The sequence below is a fragment of the Apium graveolens genome, chromosome 2 (assembly GCF_009905375.1).
Source record: "Apium graveolens cultivar Ventura chromosome 2, ASM990537v1, whole genome shotgun sequence".
NCBI classification, from domain to species: domain Eukaryota; kingdom Viridiplantae; phylum Streptophyta; class Magnoliopsida; order Apiales; family Apiaceae; genus Apium; species Apium graveolens.
In genome coordinates, this window is record NC_133648.1 from 256,658,334 (window position 1) to 256,673,690 (window position 15,357).

Genomic DNA, 15,357 nt, shown 5'->3' on the forward strand with positions numbered 1-15,357 from the left:
TTGCCTTAACCTGCTCTTTTGCTTCCTTCTTTCCTGGAACTTCTGTGTCACTAGGGAGTGTACCAGGTTGATGATTCAGCAAGGCATTGGCAATCTGACCAATTTGATTTTCCAAGGTCTTAATAGAAACCGCTTGGCTCTTGCACATAAGCCTCAACTCCTCTAATTCAGATTCTTCATTCGATTGACTTGTACCTCCATGTAGTAACTGCTGAAGTTGGAGTTGTTGTCTTGGAGCATATTGCGGTTGTTGAAAACCAGAGGGTTGTACTGCTTTGCTGGATACTGGTGATAAGGCTGTTGAACCGCATTCTGAGTGTTGCTCCAGCTAAAGTTAGGATGATTATGGTTGTTGGGATGATAGGTGGCTGGAACTGGATGTTATGACCTCTGAAAGTTGCTCACGAACTGAGCTGATTCACTAGAAATAGCACATTGCTCCATCTCATATGCACCAGCACAAAGCTCACAGACACTAGTGATCTGATTAACTCCATAATTATCCAAAGATTCCACCTTCATTATCAAAGCCTTAAGTTGAGCAGCTATAGCAGTAGCTACATCTACCTCCATAATTCCTGCTAATTTTCCTTGATTTAGTCTCTGAGAAGGGTTCTGGTATTTATTAGCAGCCATCAGTTCAATCAATTCGTAAGCTTCATCATTGCTCTTAGCCCATTAGGCTCCACCTGATGCTGCATCGAGCATGGGTCTAGACTGTGTTCCCAAACCATTATAAAAGCAGTTAATGATCATCCAGTCAGGCATCCCATGATGAGGGCACTTTATAAGCATCTCCTTATAAGAATCCCAAGCTTCACACAAAGATTCTCCTGATTGCTGCACAAATTGAGTAAGAGCATTCCTGATTGCAGCAGTCCTCGCCATAGGAAAGAACTTAGTAAGAAACTTTTGAGCAAGATCTTCACATTTAGTGATAGAACCTGGTGGTAGAGAATGCAACCAGCACTTAGCTTTATCCCTCAAAGAGAATGGGAAAAGCCTTAGCTCTATAGCATTTTCAGACATATTGTTAAATTTGAAGGTGTCACAGATCTCGATGAAATCTCTAATATGCATGTTGGGATCTTCCGTTGGAGAACCCCCAAACTAGACTGAGTTCTGTACCATCTAAATTGTGCTAGCCTTGATTTTAAAAGTGTTAGCCCCGATGGCTAGTCTGACAATACTAGACTGAATATCATTGATCTTTCGCTGAAAATAGTCCATCAAAGCCTCTGTATTCATTTCTGGTTCACCCATTACAATAAGAGCTTCTTCTGCAACTTTCTCCTCCTCAACAAGAACTTCTTCCTCTACTACAACTTCCTCCTCTACTTTATCCAGTGTTCTCTTGCGAGATCGAGAACGTGTTAGAATACACGCTCCCTAGAGCACCTGAAAAAGCAACAAACAAAAAGTAAGTAAAATATCTGAGTCACTGAACTTTAACGACCACTGATGTCAAGCACATAACCTAAAAATAACCACTAGTCCCCGACAGCGGTGCCAAAAACTTGTTAGGACGAAAACACGCGCTAATATTACACACAATTATACGCGTTCGCAAGTAATATAGAATTATTTCTAGTTCATTCCCACAGAGACTCTTTTAGGTTGAATTTTAATCAATGTACTTATGCAATAATGAAATGGTTATTATTCAATGCTAAAATGATAACAAGTTGAGAGTATTTATAACTACGATTAACTAAGAGATTATACTAATTAATATTACTAAGAGAATTAAGGTTGATTTACTTATATGACACAAACATGAGATTCTAACTTCATTAAATACTTCATTCAATAGCCTTTTTGTTCTTAACCTTAGCATGCAATGGTGATGATACTGATCAGATAACATGAAACTAGTAAACGCCAACTTTCGTTGTACGAATACCCTACTACCAGACATCCACAAAAGAGAGAGAAGCCGAATAGACACCAATTATATTGAGACCCTATATGTCTATTGTAACACCCCCAGATCCGGGGTCAGGGATCCGGGTCGTCACGGTCTTTCTTTCCACAATATCACTTAACTTAATTAATAATAAATAACCTCATGCTGTGACCCCACACTAACACACACCACAACCCGTTATAGTCTCAGAGATGAAATTGAAATAAGTACAAGTCCTTGAATCCACAATTTAAAAGTTATTACAACCCAAAATGATTACTTGATAAGTTTACAGTTAATTGCCATTATCTGCCTCAAGTTATAATTGTACAATATTTGATTCCCAAAAGTAGAATGCCTGATCTACCAATAGATCTACCTCTACAGCTATAGCAGCTACAACATCAACGGGAAGACGCAGGACGCTTCCCACGCGCTTGCGCTGGGTCTGCTTGAGTCTGGCCATCTTTCCTAACTGTTGTTGTGTGATGAAGAAATGAAGCAAGAGTGAGCATTACAGCTCGCAAGATAATATATAGTGAAAACAATAATGCAAGTATCTAAATGGATAACTTACTAGAATCCTTTATCAAGTGTAAGGTAATTACTTACTGGATATAAGCTTAAAGGAAGATGAAGTTACCAATTACTTCACTATACTTATACCATTTTTAGAAATCTACTTGAACTACCACTGTTCAAAGTATAATAAGTTTCAAAAGTTCGTCCCATAGACGAGACCAGAAGTTAAGACTTGAATAGATTCAATCATTAAAATATTTTTAAAGGAAATGAAGTAACGAGATACTTCATTCAATGGAAACACCATTATAACTGTTTGACCCTTGTCAATACTGCGGCAATCATCCAGTCGTAGCCTTTCGATCGAAATGCTCCGGGTAGTGTTGCAGAAATATCCAACTGGATGATGAACTCATTACGGGAGTTTGTCGCACCAGGAAGACCACTTACGATGATCAGTCGCAGTAGTGCAACCCCGCCATTTTCTACATGTAGAGGAGAACCTGTCGGATTTACTTGTCAACCGAACACTGGACTCCTAAGGAATGGACCGTCTTAGCGGAACTTCCAGGCCATTTGGGCCAATATAATAAGGCTGGGCCGGCGCCACTCGACCACTTACGCCACTCCTAGTTCAGATGAAATCCATGACTCTGAAACATAAAGCTCGTTCCCACTTTCCCCAAGTAGAAACTTGTTGATACACGGCTCCACCAAGAAGTCGTATCTAGTTGGAAAGGAAAACTCACTGATATTTCCCAGGCGATGCCTGTTAATGGATTAACTTGTTCCAAGAATTTTACTTCCCGAGTGTTGGGTAAGTAATCAAAAATTCTTTTATCAGAATAGCAACCTTGTTGCGAATATAAAATACACCAAAGAGCCGGATCCCTCAGGTTTTGAGCGAGTATTTAAATCCCCTTCGAAAGGAGGATCTTAAATATAAAAATGAGATTTGGGATCCGCCCTAACCTTTAAAATCGTTTTGAAGACTCGAAAATATTTTTAAGAATGTTTGGAGTGATGCTGATTTAATAAAATAAATCAGTCCCAATATATTAGAAAATATCTGAATATTATTATTTAAATAATATTCCCATAAAGAATAATCTTTATAAAAGTAATTGAAGTAGAAGTTTTAAAACTTATACTTGAAATGAATATTAAATAACCAAAGATATACTTATACGAAAGTACTATCTTTATTTGAATAATCAAAAGTAAGTTTGATTATCGACACATTATTCTTTAATAAAATAAAGAATAATAATTAGTAAATAATCGGAGTCATAAGTCCTCGAATGAATATTCAAATAATAATATTCATTAAATAAAATAAACGAAGTCATATGTCCTCGAATGAATATTCAAAATAATATTCATTAATAAAATAGACGGAGTCATAAGTTCTCGAATGAATATTCAAATAATAATATTCATTAAATAAAATAAACGGAATCATATGTCCTCGAATGAATATTCAAAATAATATTCATTAATAAAATAAAGTTATCGAATAAACCTTATTCGATTCATAGTTTTGAAAACTATATCTATCTATATATATAAATATATAAATATATATATATATATATATATATATATATATATATATATAATATACTCGGGAACATCGACTCCCGGTTTTAGAAAATGTTCACCTTTGGGTCCCCTATACTAAGGGTATACGCAATTACTGCTTATCTCTAGCATAGGTATTGTGCAACTAATAAGCATTTGAATCAACAGATATATATCAAGATTACGAAACAGACATGCATATATACACCATATCAGCATGCTTCAATATATTGCAAAATTTGCTAATTAACCATCATGCATCTATCACAAGATAATGCATATACATATGTATACATCACAACAACAGTATAACGGGTAGAAAACTTGCCTGAGCGACTGGGGGTGATAAATGGCTTGGGACGAGTCTGGTAACCTATAAACAACATATAAGTTGGAATTAAACCAAAGTCGCTTATAAATCTATACTTTAACCAATTAGACCCTAACGTTCGCTTTGCGCTTAACGATTCACTTAAGTCGCTCGAGTACTCTCGGCTCCACCATTTTTAATAAATTAACCATTAAGGGTTTTAAGGCGATTCTTTCGCGAGTGCCTTACCAACTGCCTAATACACTTTACATAAATGATTCATACTCCAATTAGTCCTTTAAGGTCTTTAACCTATGTTTCAAAGTAAGGCGAGGGGTAATGGTTCGTTCGCGAAACGCCGTTACTTAAAATGGTCGTTTTTCCTAAAACCGTATATCGGATTCAAACGATCCACATATCAAAACGAAGCTCATAACATGAAATATCTAATCATGGCAATGGTCAAAACCTAACAGTGAGTTCTCGGGTCCTGATGTTAAGAACAAAAATAGTCTATAGTAAATCGGACATTACGACAGCTATGTTTACGCGATTACCAATTTTTATTCTACTCCAAATCAACCACAAACCAACCACAATTCAACCATACAATCAAACTCCATCCATACCTCACTACAACAGCCCCAACACCTCAAGTTTTTCCAATTTATATTAATCTCAAACATGAACTAAAACTATTCTTAAGTTCTTTAACTAATAGCCAAGATTTATAACTCCAAAAACATCACAAAACCAACTAATCTCTACATACACAACAATCAAGCCTCTTATGAACTATAATACTCATATTAAGATCTTAACATTCAATAACAAAGCTAGGTTAAGAGATTATACCTTCCTTGTGAGTGGGAGTAACTAATTACCTTGGAATCACCCTTGAAAGTCCTTACCCAAGCTTAATCTAAACAAAAACTCAAGAACAAAATTTTAAGTTCTTGAAAAAAACTATTCACCCTCTTCTTCCATGAATTTTAGGAAGAGATTGTGAAGGAATTTGAAGCTCAAACTTATAGGATAGCTATATCTATGCATAAGGAGTATTAGATAATTACCTCACTAATTAACAAGGCTTGGATCTTGGATTTTGGATTTTTCTTCTTGAAAAAAAGAGAAAGGCCGAGAGCTTTCTTGAATAAAATGAAGTCAACTTTGTGTTTTTGTGATTTTGTGATTTGTTTTGCTTGGTTGCTTGCTTTTGTTTTGATTTATTACTTTTAACCATGGTGAATTTTGTGTGGTTCACAATCAACCAACGACACCCTTCTCTTTGGTCATTCTTAGGTCATCATGTTATGTCATCCTCCCACACTTGTCCTCTTCTTGTTGGTTTGATGACATCATCCTCACTAACCTCTTTGATTAGCTTCTAATTACTTGGCTAATGACCGCTGATCTGTTATACGGTTCGCTTAACTTTCGTTTTCGTTTATCGTTTGAGGGATCATACTCGGGATCTTATTACTTGGGTTTCCTTAACCTTTCTCAATACATTATATTCCTTTTATGATCCTCTCTTATAATCCTTGAATTTAAATCCTTTTTATCCTGTTACCTTATACTCAATTCTTTCGGTATCTGGTGGATTTTCGGAAAAAATCAAAGTGTTTGAATTTGGATTCTGACGATCTTTACATACACTTATATATCATATAGAGTGCTAATAAGATCTCAGAATAACAATAAAAGAACCCCTACATAGTGTGGCATGAAAATTTTTCTTATTCAGCAATATCAGCAAAAACACTATTCATAAGGGTTACAAAAAAGTTCAAAATTTTGGGGTTATTACAGTCTCCCCTCCTTAAAAGGATTCCGTCCCGGAATCAAATAAAAAACAAATGGGGGTACTTTTCTAGCATTGCGCTCTCTAGTTCCCAAGTTGATTCTTCCATATTATGATTCTGCCATAGCACTCTGACTAGCTTGATTACTTTATTCCGAAGCACCTGCTCCTTCTTATCCATAATCTTTACTGGTCTTTCCACGTAAGTCAGATCTGGTTGCATATCCACCTACTCGTACTCCACAATGTGCCTGGCATCCCGATGATACTTCCTTAGCATTGACACATGGAACACATTATGAACTTGTTGTAGATTCGGGGGTAAGGCTAGCTCGTAAGCCAACTTCCCAATCCGTCTTAGTATCTCAAAAGGTCCAATGTATCTTGGGCTTAGTTTCCCTTTCTTTCCGAACCTCATTAATCCCTTCCAAGGGGATACTTTTAGTAGTACTAAGTCCCCTACTTCATACTTCTTGTCCTTTCGGGCTAGGTCTGCATATTTCTTCTATCTATCTTGGGCTGCTACCAGCCGTCCTCTGATAAGATCCACTATGCCTTTGGTCCTTTAGACCACTTCGGGTCCGAGCATCTTCCGCTCTCCTACTTCATCCCAGTATAAGGGAGATCGACACCTTTTTCCGTACAGGGCCTCATAAGGCGGCATTCCGATGCTAGCATGAAAGCTATTGTTATAAGAAAACTCGATCAACGACAAGTGATCATCCCAACTTCCTTTAAAGTCTATTGCGCAGACTCTCAACATATCTGTTAGGAATATGTGTATTAGTTTGATGATAAGTTCAGCAAAACACTTAAGTAGAAATCTAGTGTTTGTAGCCTCAACGGATAAGACCATCTTGTCTATCCGTTGAAGGAGTAGCCTTACTTAGCAATAAGTTTGGTATTGTAGCACATCTCACTTTCTGATTTCAAGCTGTAATTCTTAGATGTTGTTAGGAGATAATCGGTCATGTTGACTGCTAATGGATGTACAAATAGGAGGGCTAATTGTAAATATTTCATGCCTTGTAATTTTGTATAAGTGAAGAAGTGTCAACGGATGTTGAAGACCTTCAACGGATAAGAAACTAAGCTTCAACGGATGTCTCTAATGCTTCAACGGATAATATCCATCAACGGATAAGTGTTTCAACGGATAAAGCTTCAACTGCTAGAGCATCAATGGATAAAGTCATCAGCGGATGAAAGCTTCAACGGATGCTCAGTCTCATAGCAGTTGATAGTGACAGTTAACAAAGCTGACAGAGGCACATGGATTGACAGAGATGTGGTAGCCTATTTCAGGAATAGCAGAAAAAGCAGCCGTTTTTAGTTTGGTTCATAATGGAAAGTCAACAGATAATTCCATATTACACTGGATAAAAATGGAACAGAAACAAGTGGAGAACTATTGTCTTATTGTACTTTATCTTTGTCTTCACTTGTAAACTTGGTGTTATATAAACCAAGTAGTAGCTAGTAATTAGGTGTGAATTTTCCCTGAGCTGTTTAGAAATATCAAGAGAGAAAATCATCTAGTTTGTACTAGGAAGCAGCTGTGATTTAATTTTGAATCACAGATTTTCTGAAATAACACATCTCTGGTGGAACAACAAATCCACCAGAAAAGTTTTTAAGTTCTTTGTGTTCATTACATTTGTGTTTAAATATATATCTGTCTGCATCAGCTCTAAGCAATTCACACACATTTGATCACTCAAACACTTAGTCTTACAAATTGCTCAAAACTTGAAAAAGTTTTGAGATTTACATTCAACCCCCCCCTTCTGTAAATCTCATTGTTAGTCAACTGGGAATAACAATTGGTATCAGAGCAAGCTCTTAACATACAAAGAGTTTAAAGACCTATTCTGCTAACATCATGAGTAAGAAGGATATTGGTGTAAAGATTCCAATCCTGGAAAGAGATAACTATCATCACTGGAAGGTGAAGATGCATTTACATCTTCTCTCTCAAGATGAAAGCTACATCAACTGCATTGAGAATGGTCCTCACATCCCACACAAGGTGGCCACAGCTGCTACTGCTACAGTTGTTGTTGTACAGTCTATTCCCAAGCCAAAGGCAGAATGGACTGTTGAAGATATTGAAGAGGTCCACAAGGACAAGAAAGCCATGAACATTTTGTTTAATGGCCTGGATCAAGATATATTTGACAATGTCATCAATAGCCAAACTGCTAAGGAAATTTGGGATACTGTGCAGCTTTTCTGTGAAGGCACTGAGCAAGTTAGAGAAAACAAAATGCAGCTTCTCATTCAACAATATGAATATTTCCACTTTGAAGAAGGAGAATCATTGAATGATACATTCAACAGATTTCAGAAACTATTGAATGGATTAAAGCTGTATGGGAGAGTGTACCAAGTCAAGGACTCCAATCTAAAATTTCTAAGGTCTCTACCAAAGGAATGGAAGCCTATGACTGTTTCTCTAAGAAATTCTCAAGATTATAAGGACTTCACACTTGAAAGATTATATGGAATTTTGAAGACTTATGAACTTGAGATGGAGCAAGATGAGCTGTTGGAAAAGGGAAAGAGAAAAGGAGGATCAGTTGCACTTGTAGCTGACAGTGAAAAAGTTGAAGCCAGAAATGAGGAAAAGACAATGCCAAGTCTCAAAATTGGCACAAGCAAATCAGAATCAAGCAAGGGTAAAGAGCAAGTTGCTGAGGATGAAGACAATTCCAGTCAGGATGAATCTGATGATATTGATGAACATCTGGCCTTTCTGTCCAGGAGGTTTGCAAAGATGAAGTTCAGGAAAAACACAAAGTTCACTAAGCCAAACAAAAACATGGTGGACAAATCAAAGTTCAAATGTTACAACTGTGGCATTAGTGGACACTTTGCAAGTGAGTGTAGGAAGCCAAATTCTGAGAAAAAGAAATTTGAGCAAGTTAATTACAAAAGGAAGTATTTTGATTTGCTCAAACAAAAGGAAAGAGCTTTTCTCACTCAAGATGATTGGGCAGCATATGGGGTAAATGAAGATGATGATGTGGAATATGTCAACCTAGCCCTGATGGCTAATTCTGATGAAAATGAAACTAGTTCATCAAACAACCAGGTAATTACTACTGATCTCTCTCAGCTTTCTAAACATGAATGCAATGAAGCCATAAATGATATGTCCAATGAATTATATCATTTGCGTGTTTCTCTTAAATCACTAGCTAAAGAAAACACTAGGATCAAAGAAAATAATATGTTTTTAAGTGATAGGAATGCTGTGTTAGAGAGTCAGGTAATTGAGCTTGAAAAGATTAAACTTAAATGCTTGACTGTCGAGAGTGAACTAGAAGAAGCTGTTAAGAAAGTAGAAATTCTTTCTAAACAGTTAGAAAGTGAGCAAGAGGTAATCAAGGCCTGGAAAACATCTAGGGATGTTGGTGTTCAAATTGCCAAGGTTCAGGGAATTGAATCATTCTGTGAGGATGCCTGGAAGAAAAACAAAAAGAAGTTAGAATTAATTGATGGATTGTCAACGGATGTGGAATCAACGGATGATAAAAGTTATCCGTTGAAGGAAGAAAAGGAGCATCCGTTGAAGGCTCATCAATTAAAACAGGCAAGTTCTTTTAAAAATAAAAAGAATGATTCAACTCTCAAGAACTTTGTCAAAGAAGGAGCTAGCACATCCAGAGATGTCAGTAAGGTGAATATAGGACACATGACTTTAGATCAGTTGAAAGATAGGCTTAAGTTGGTTGAGGATAAGAAGGAAACTAAAAGAAAATCTAAAAGAAATGGGAAGGTAGGGATTAATAAACATAACAATTACACACCTGATAGGTATGCTCCTAGAAAAAGCTGTGTATATTGTAAAAGTGTTAATCACCTATCTGATAATGGCAAATCTGTTAAAAATGCTCCCATGCCTTCAAATCCCTCCATGCCTAACATGTCTATGTCACCTCTGCATGCTATGCCTGTTATGTCTCACCAGAATCCCCATGCACATTTTGCAAACATGCCATACATTAACAATCCTTACTTTACTGCATTTAGTATGCCTCAAATGCCATACAATATGCCTATATGGAATAACATGTTTGCACAACCTATGCCTTATCAAATTCAATCAAATGTGTTAAATGATTCTGTGACTAACCCTACACTTCAACCAACCACATCTGAGACCAAGGTTGACCCAAAGTTACCTAAGTCAAAAGATGCAGGAGGAATGAAGTCTAGGAAAAAGACTAACAAGGCTGGACCCAAGGAAACTTGGGTACCAAAATCAACTTGATTGATTTTGTTGTGTGCAGGGACAAAGAAGGAATCTATGGTACTTGGACAGTGGTTGTTCAAGACACATGACAGGAGATTTCACCCTGCTCACAGAATTTAAGGAGAGAGCTGGCCCTAGCATAACCTTTGGAGATGACAGCAAAGGATTCACTATGGGATATGGCTTGATTTCAAAAGAAAATGTCATCAGTGATGAAGTTGCATTGGTTGATGGTCTCAAACACAATTTATTGAGCATCAGTCAACTATGTGACAGAGGGAATACTGTTTCCTTCAATTCTGAAGCCTGTATTGTCACAAGTAAAAAGGACAATAAAGTGGTTCTAACTGGAGTTAGAAAAGGAAATGTGTACTTAGCTGATTTCAACTCTACAGATACAGAATCCATTACTTATCTTCTCAGCAAAGCAAGTCCAGTTGAAAGTTGGCTATGGCACAAGAAGCTGTCCCATTTGAATTTCAAGACAATGAATGATCTAGTCAAAAAGGACTTAGTTAGAGGAATGCCTCTAGTGGAATTCACAAGGGATGGACTGTGTGATGCTTGTCAGAAAGGAAAGCAAAAGAAAGTATCATTCAGTAAGAAGCTTGAATCTGCAATTGATGAACCACTGCAACTTCTACACATGGATCTTTTTGGACCAGTCAATGTATTGTCAATTTCAAGGAAAAGATACTGCCTAGTGATTGTAGATGATTTCTCAAAGTTTTCATGGGTTTATTTTCTTGGATCAAAGGATGAAGCTAGTGAAATCATCATCAATCATATCAAGCAAGTGAACAATCATCCTGATTTCAAAGTAAGGAATATTAGGAGTGACAATGGAACTGAGTTCAAGAATTCAACCATGAAGATGCTCTATGGAGTAAATGGGATCATGCATGAGTTCTCAGCTCCAAGAACTCCACAACAAAATGGTGTGGTGGAAAGGAAGAACAGATCACTAATTGAAGCTGCAAGGACAATGCTTGAGGAGTCAAAGCTCCCAACTTATTTTTGGGCTGAGGCTGTTAACTGTGCATGTTACACTCAGAATATTTCTCTAATCAATCAAGCAAAATGCATGACTTCCTATCAATTATTCAAGAGAAGAAAACCAACTTTAAACTTTCTACATGTCTTTGGTTGCAAATGTTACATCTTAAGGAATCAATCTGATCACAAAGGAAAGTTTGATGCAAAGGCTGATGAAGGAATATTTGTTGGTTATTCTGCTGGAAAATCATATAGGGTCTACAATCTAAGAACCAACATTGTCATGGAATCTGTACATGTTGTGTTTGATGATAAAAAGATTGATGGACTAACCGATGAGGGACATCATGAAGGACTCAAATTTGACAATATTGAGATATATTGTGATGATAGTGAAGATGAAAATGATGAAGAAGGCATCTCAAGAAGAAACCAGAGTCTGCCTTTGGATAATGCACAGAATGCTGCATCCGTTGAAAGTCAAAATTCAGCTTCCGTTGAAAGAAGCAATGCAGCATCCGTTGAAAGACAAAGTGCATCATCCGTTGAAGTTCATAACAAAGCATCTATTGATCACAGTCTGTCAACGGATAATCACTTCACCTCATCAGTTGATAGAACTCCCAATTCCTTTCAAAGGATCAGCAACTCAGGGGGAGTTTTAACAAATCAACATTCTATCTCACATCATGACAATACTGAGGCAACCTCATCAAGGGCTAATCTACCACCTCAAAGGAAATGGACCAAGAATCACCCTTTTGAACTGATCATTGGTGATGCTACATCTAAAGTACAAACTAGAAGGGCTACTCAAGATGAATGTCTGTATAGTAGCTTTCTATCACAGGAGGAACCTAAGCGAGTGGAAGAAGCTCTTTTGGATCCAGATTGGATTTTAGCTATGCAAGAGGAGCTAAACCAATTTGAGAGGAACAAAGTGTGGAAGCTGGTACCCAAGCCAAAGAACAAGAGTTCTATTGACACAAAATGGGTATTCAGAAATAAGATAGATGAAAATGGCATTGTCATAAGGAATAAAGCCAGATTGGTTGCCAAAGGCTATTCTCAACAAGAGGGAATAGATTTTGATGAAACATTTGCTCCAGTTGCAAGACTTGAAGCCATCAGAATCTTTCTAGCCTATGCAGCTAATGCCAATTTCAAAGTCTATCAGATGGATGTCAAGAGTGCATTTCTAAATGGGGAATTGGAGGAAGAAGTTTATGTAAGCCAACCTCCAGGTTTTGAAGATCCAAATTTTCCAAACCATGTGTATTATCTGTTGAAAGCACTCTATGGACTAAAGCAAGCACCTAGAGCCTGGTATGAGACTTTATCAAAGTTCCTTCTAGATAATCACTTCACAAGAGGTACTGTTGACAAAACTCTCTTCTTTAGAAATGTTAATGGCTCTAAGATACTTGTACAAATTTATGTAGATGATATTATATTTGGATGTACAGATGATAAACTTTGTAAAAAGTTTGCTAAATTAATGCAAAGTAAATATGAAATGAGCATGATGGGAGAGCTAACTTACTTTCTTGGTTTACAAGTTAAACAAGTTAGTGGTGGAATTTTCATTAGTCAAACTAAATATATTTATGATCTTTTAAAGAAGTTTGACTTAATGGATTGTTCACCTGCAAAAACTCCCATGGCCACTGCCACCAAGCTTGAATTAAACAAGGCTGAAAAGTCTGTGGATATTACAAGTTATAGAGACACGGTTGGCTCACTTTTATATTTAACTGCCAGTAGACCTGATATTATGTTTTCTACATGTCTCTGTGCTAGATTTCAAGCTGACCCTAAAGAATCTCACTTAGTGGCTATTAAAAGAATTTTTAGATATCTCAAGGGGACTCAAAATCTAGGAATTTGGTACCCTAGAGAGTCTGGTTTTGATCTAATTGGCTACTCAGATGCAGATTATGTAGGTTGCAAAATAGACAGGAAAAGCACAACAGGCACCTGTCAATTTCTAGGAAACAAGCTTGTATCATGGTTCAGCAAGAAGCAGAATTCTGTTTCCACGTCAACAGCTGAAGCTGAATACATTGCAGCTAGTAGTTGCTGTGCACAAATACTGTGGATGAGGAACCAGTTATTTGACTATGGTATAACTGTTGACAAAATTCCAATATTTTGTGACAACACAAGCACCATTGCCATTACTGAAAATCCAGTGCAACACTCAAGAACCAAACACATTGATATCAAGTACCACTTCATTAGGGAACATGTGATGAAAGGTACAGTGGAACTTCATTTTGTTCCAAGTGAAAAGCAGATTGCAGACATATTTACCAAGCCACTTGATGAATCAACATTCATAAGATTAGTAAGTGATTTAGGTATGCTTAACTATTCATAATCTATGTCATCTATGTAATCTGTCTCGTAGCCTGAAATGAATTTGCTGCAAGAACAAAGTTGGCTTTAATCAAGACTTATCCTATCAACGGATATTCCCTATCCGTTGAAAGCCAAAATTGTTCTATCAACGGATATTCATTATCCGTTGAAAGACAAATACATTTCTGGTAATTTTATCCTTCAACGGATAAAATAGGGTTGTTCATCAACGGATAACTATTTACCTTATCCGTTGATGTGTCACGACAGTGAGTCACAGCCGTTGATTCTTTTACTCAACCGTTGATACAGATATACAGTGTTGTATGTATTTGTATTTACGGTAGTTTTCAGAATTTCTACAGTTTCATTTATTCATGAACGGCTTTCACTTACTTAAAAGTATCATTTAATTATTTTACTTGTGTTTTAATTCAAGAAAGTATAAAAGCCCAATTGAATTCTTATTTTCACTTTACGCTTTCTTGCAATTATCATTCTCTTCTTGCAATTATCATTCTCTTTCTCTCTCAATTCTCAAGTTCTTCTCTGCAACCTCTACTCACAACAATGGCACCAGTAGTCAAAATTATGTCTCAAACAGGATTTGTTTATGAAAAGAATAATTTCATAGTCTTGGTTGAAAAGAAGGAAGCCCATTCTGATTATCACAAGATGATGGACTTCATCAAGAACTGCAAACTGAGCTATGCAATGCTGGAAGCCCCAACCATCTACTGTGAAGTGATTGAGGAGATTTGGACAACTGCAGAGTTCAACTCCACAGATATGACTATTGCCTTCTCTCTCAAAGGTAAGGACTATTGCATTAATTGTGATGATTTACAATCTTGCTTTAAGTTGCCTGAGAATAATGCCATGACACCACACACTGATAAAGATGTCTCTGCTATGCTAGATTCCATAGGCTATGCTTTTGATTCTGCTAGTTTAGGTAGTATTAGAAGGAAAGGCCTTAGGAAAGAATGGAGTTTTCTTGGAGATGCCTTTATTAAGGTTTTCTCTGGGAAGATTAGCAATTTTGATGCTATCACTTCATCTCTTGTTAATATGCTCTATATGCTAGTTTCTGATAGGTACTTTAATTTTAGCAACTGTGTTATGCTAGAATTAGGTTCCAGATTAGGTAACAAAGCTAATAGACCACATAACATCTACTTTGCTAGATTCTTTATGTTATTGGCTAACCATGTTGCTGAAGGTTTGGTTATATCCAATGAGAATAATAAACTCAAATGCTGGGCACAAGAGAAAAGAGTCCTTGCAGACCTTTTGAGAATGAACCTCAACAGCCAGGTGCCATTGGTATACTTGCCAATCATGAATGCACCACATGTAAGTGAGGTAAATGTTTCTATAACTCCTACTATTTCCAACCCCAATGTTTCTTTGCCTTCTAGTATGGCTATGGAACCTATGTCATTGTCCAAATAGGCTCCTACCAAAGCCACCAAATCTAAAATCTCCAAAGTCAAGTCAAAGAAACCTACCTCTGTTGTTTCTCAAAAGACAACAGTTGTAACAACTACCATAACCTGAAGGGAGTGAACAGGGTGTGAGTGGTGAGGGGAAGGGTGAACATCAAAAAGCCCCCCAGG

The 15,357-nt window shown here is 36.9% G+C and overlaps 1 non-coding gene across 1 annotated transcript; it reads left to right on the plus strand.

Annotated features, from left to right (window-relative positions):
- Positions 1-766: 766 nt before the first annotated feature.
- Positions 767-873, plus strand: LOC141710266 (small nucleolar RNA R71). Its single transcript, XR_012570795.1, has one exon. It is a non-coding gene; the product is annotated as a small nucleolar RNA R71 (small nucleolar RNA).
- The last annotated feature ends 14,484 nt before the right edge of the window (positions 874-15,357 follow it).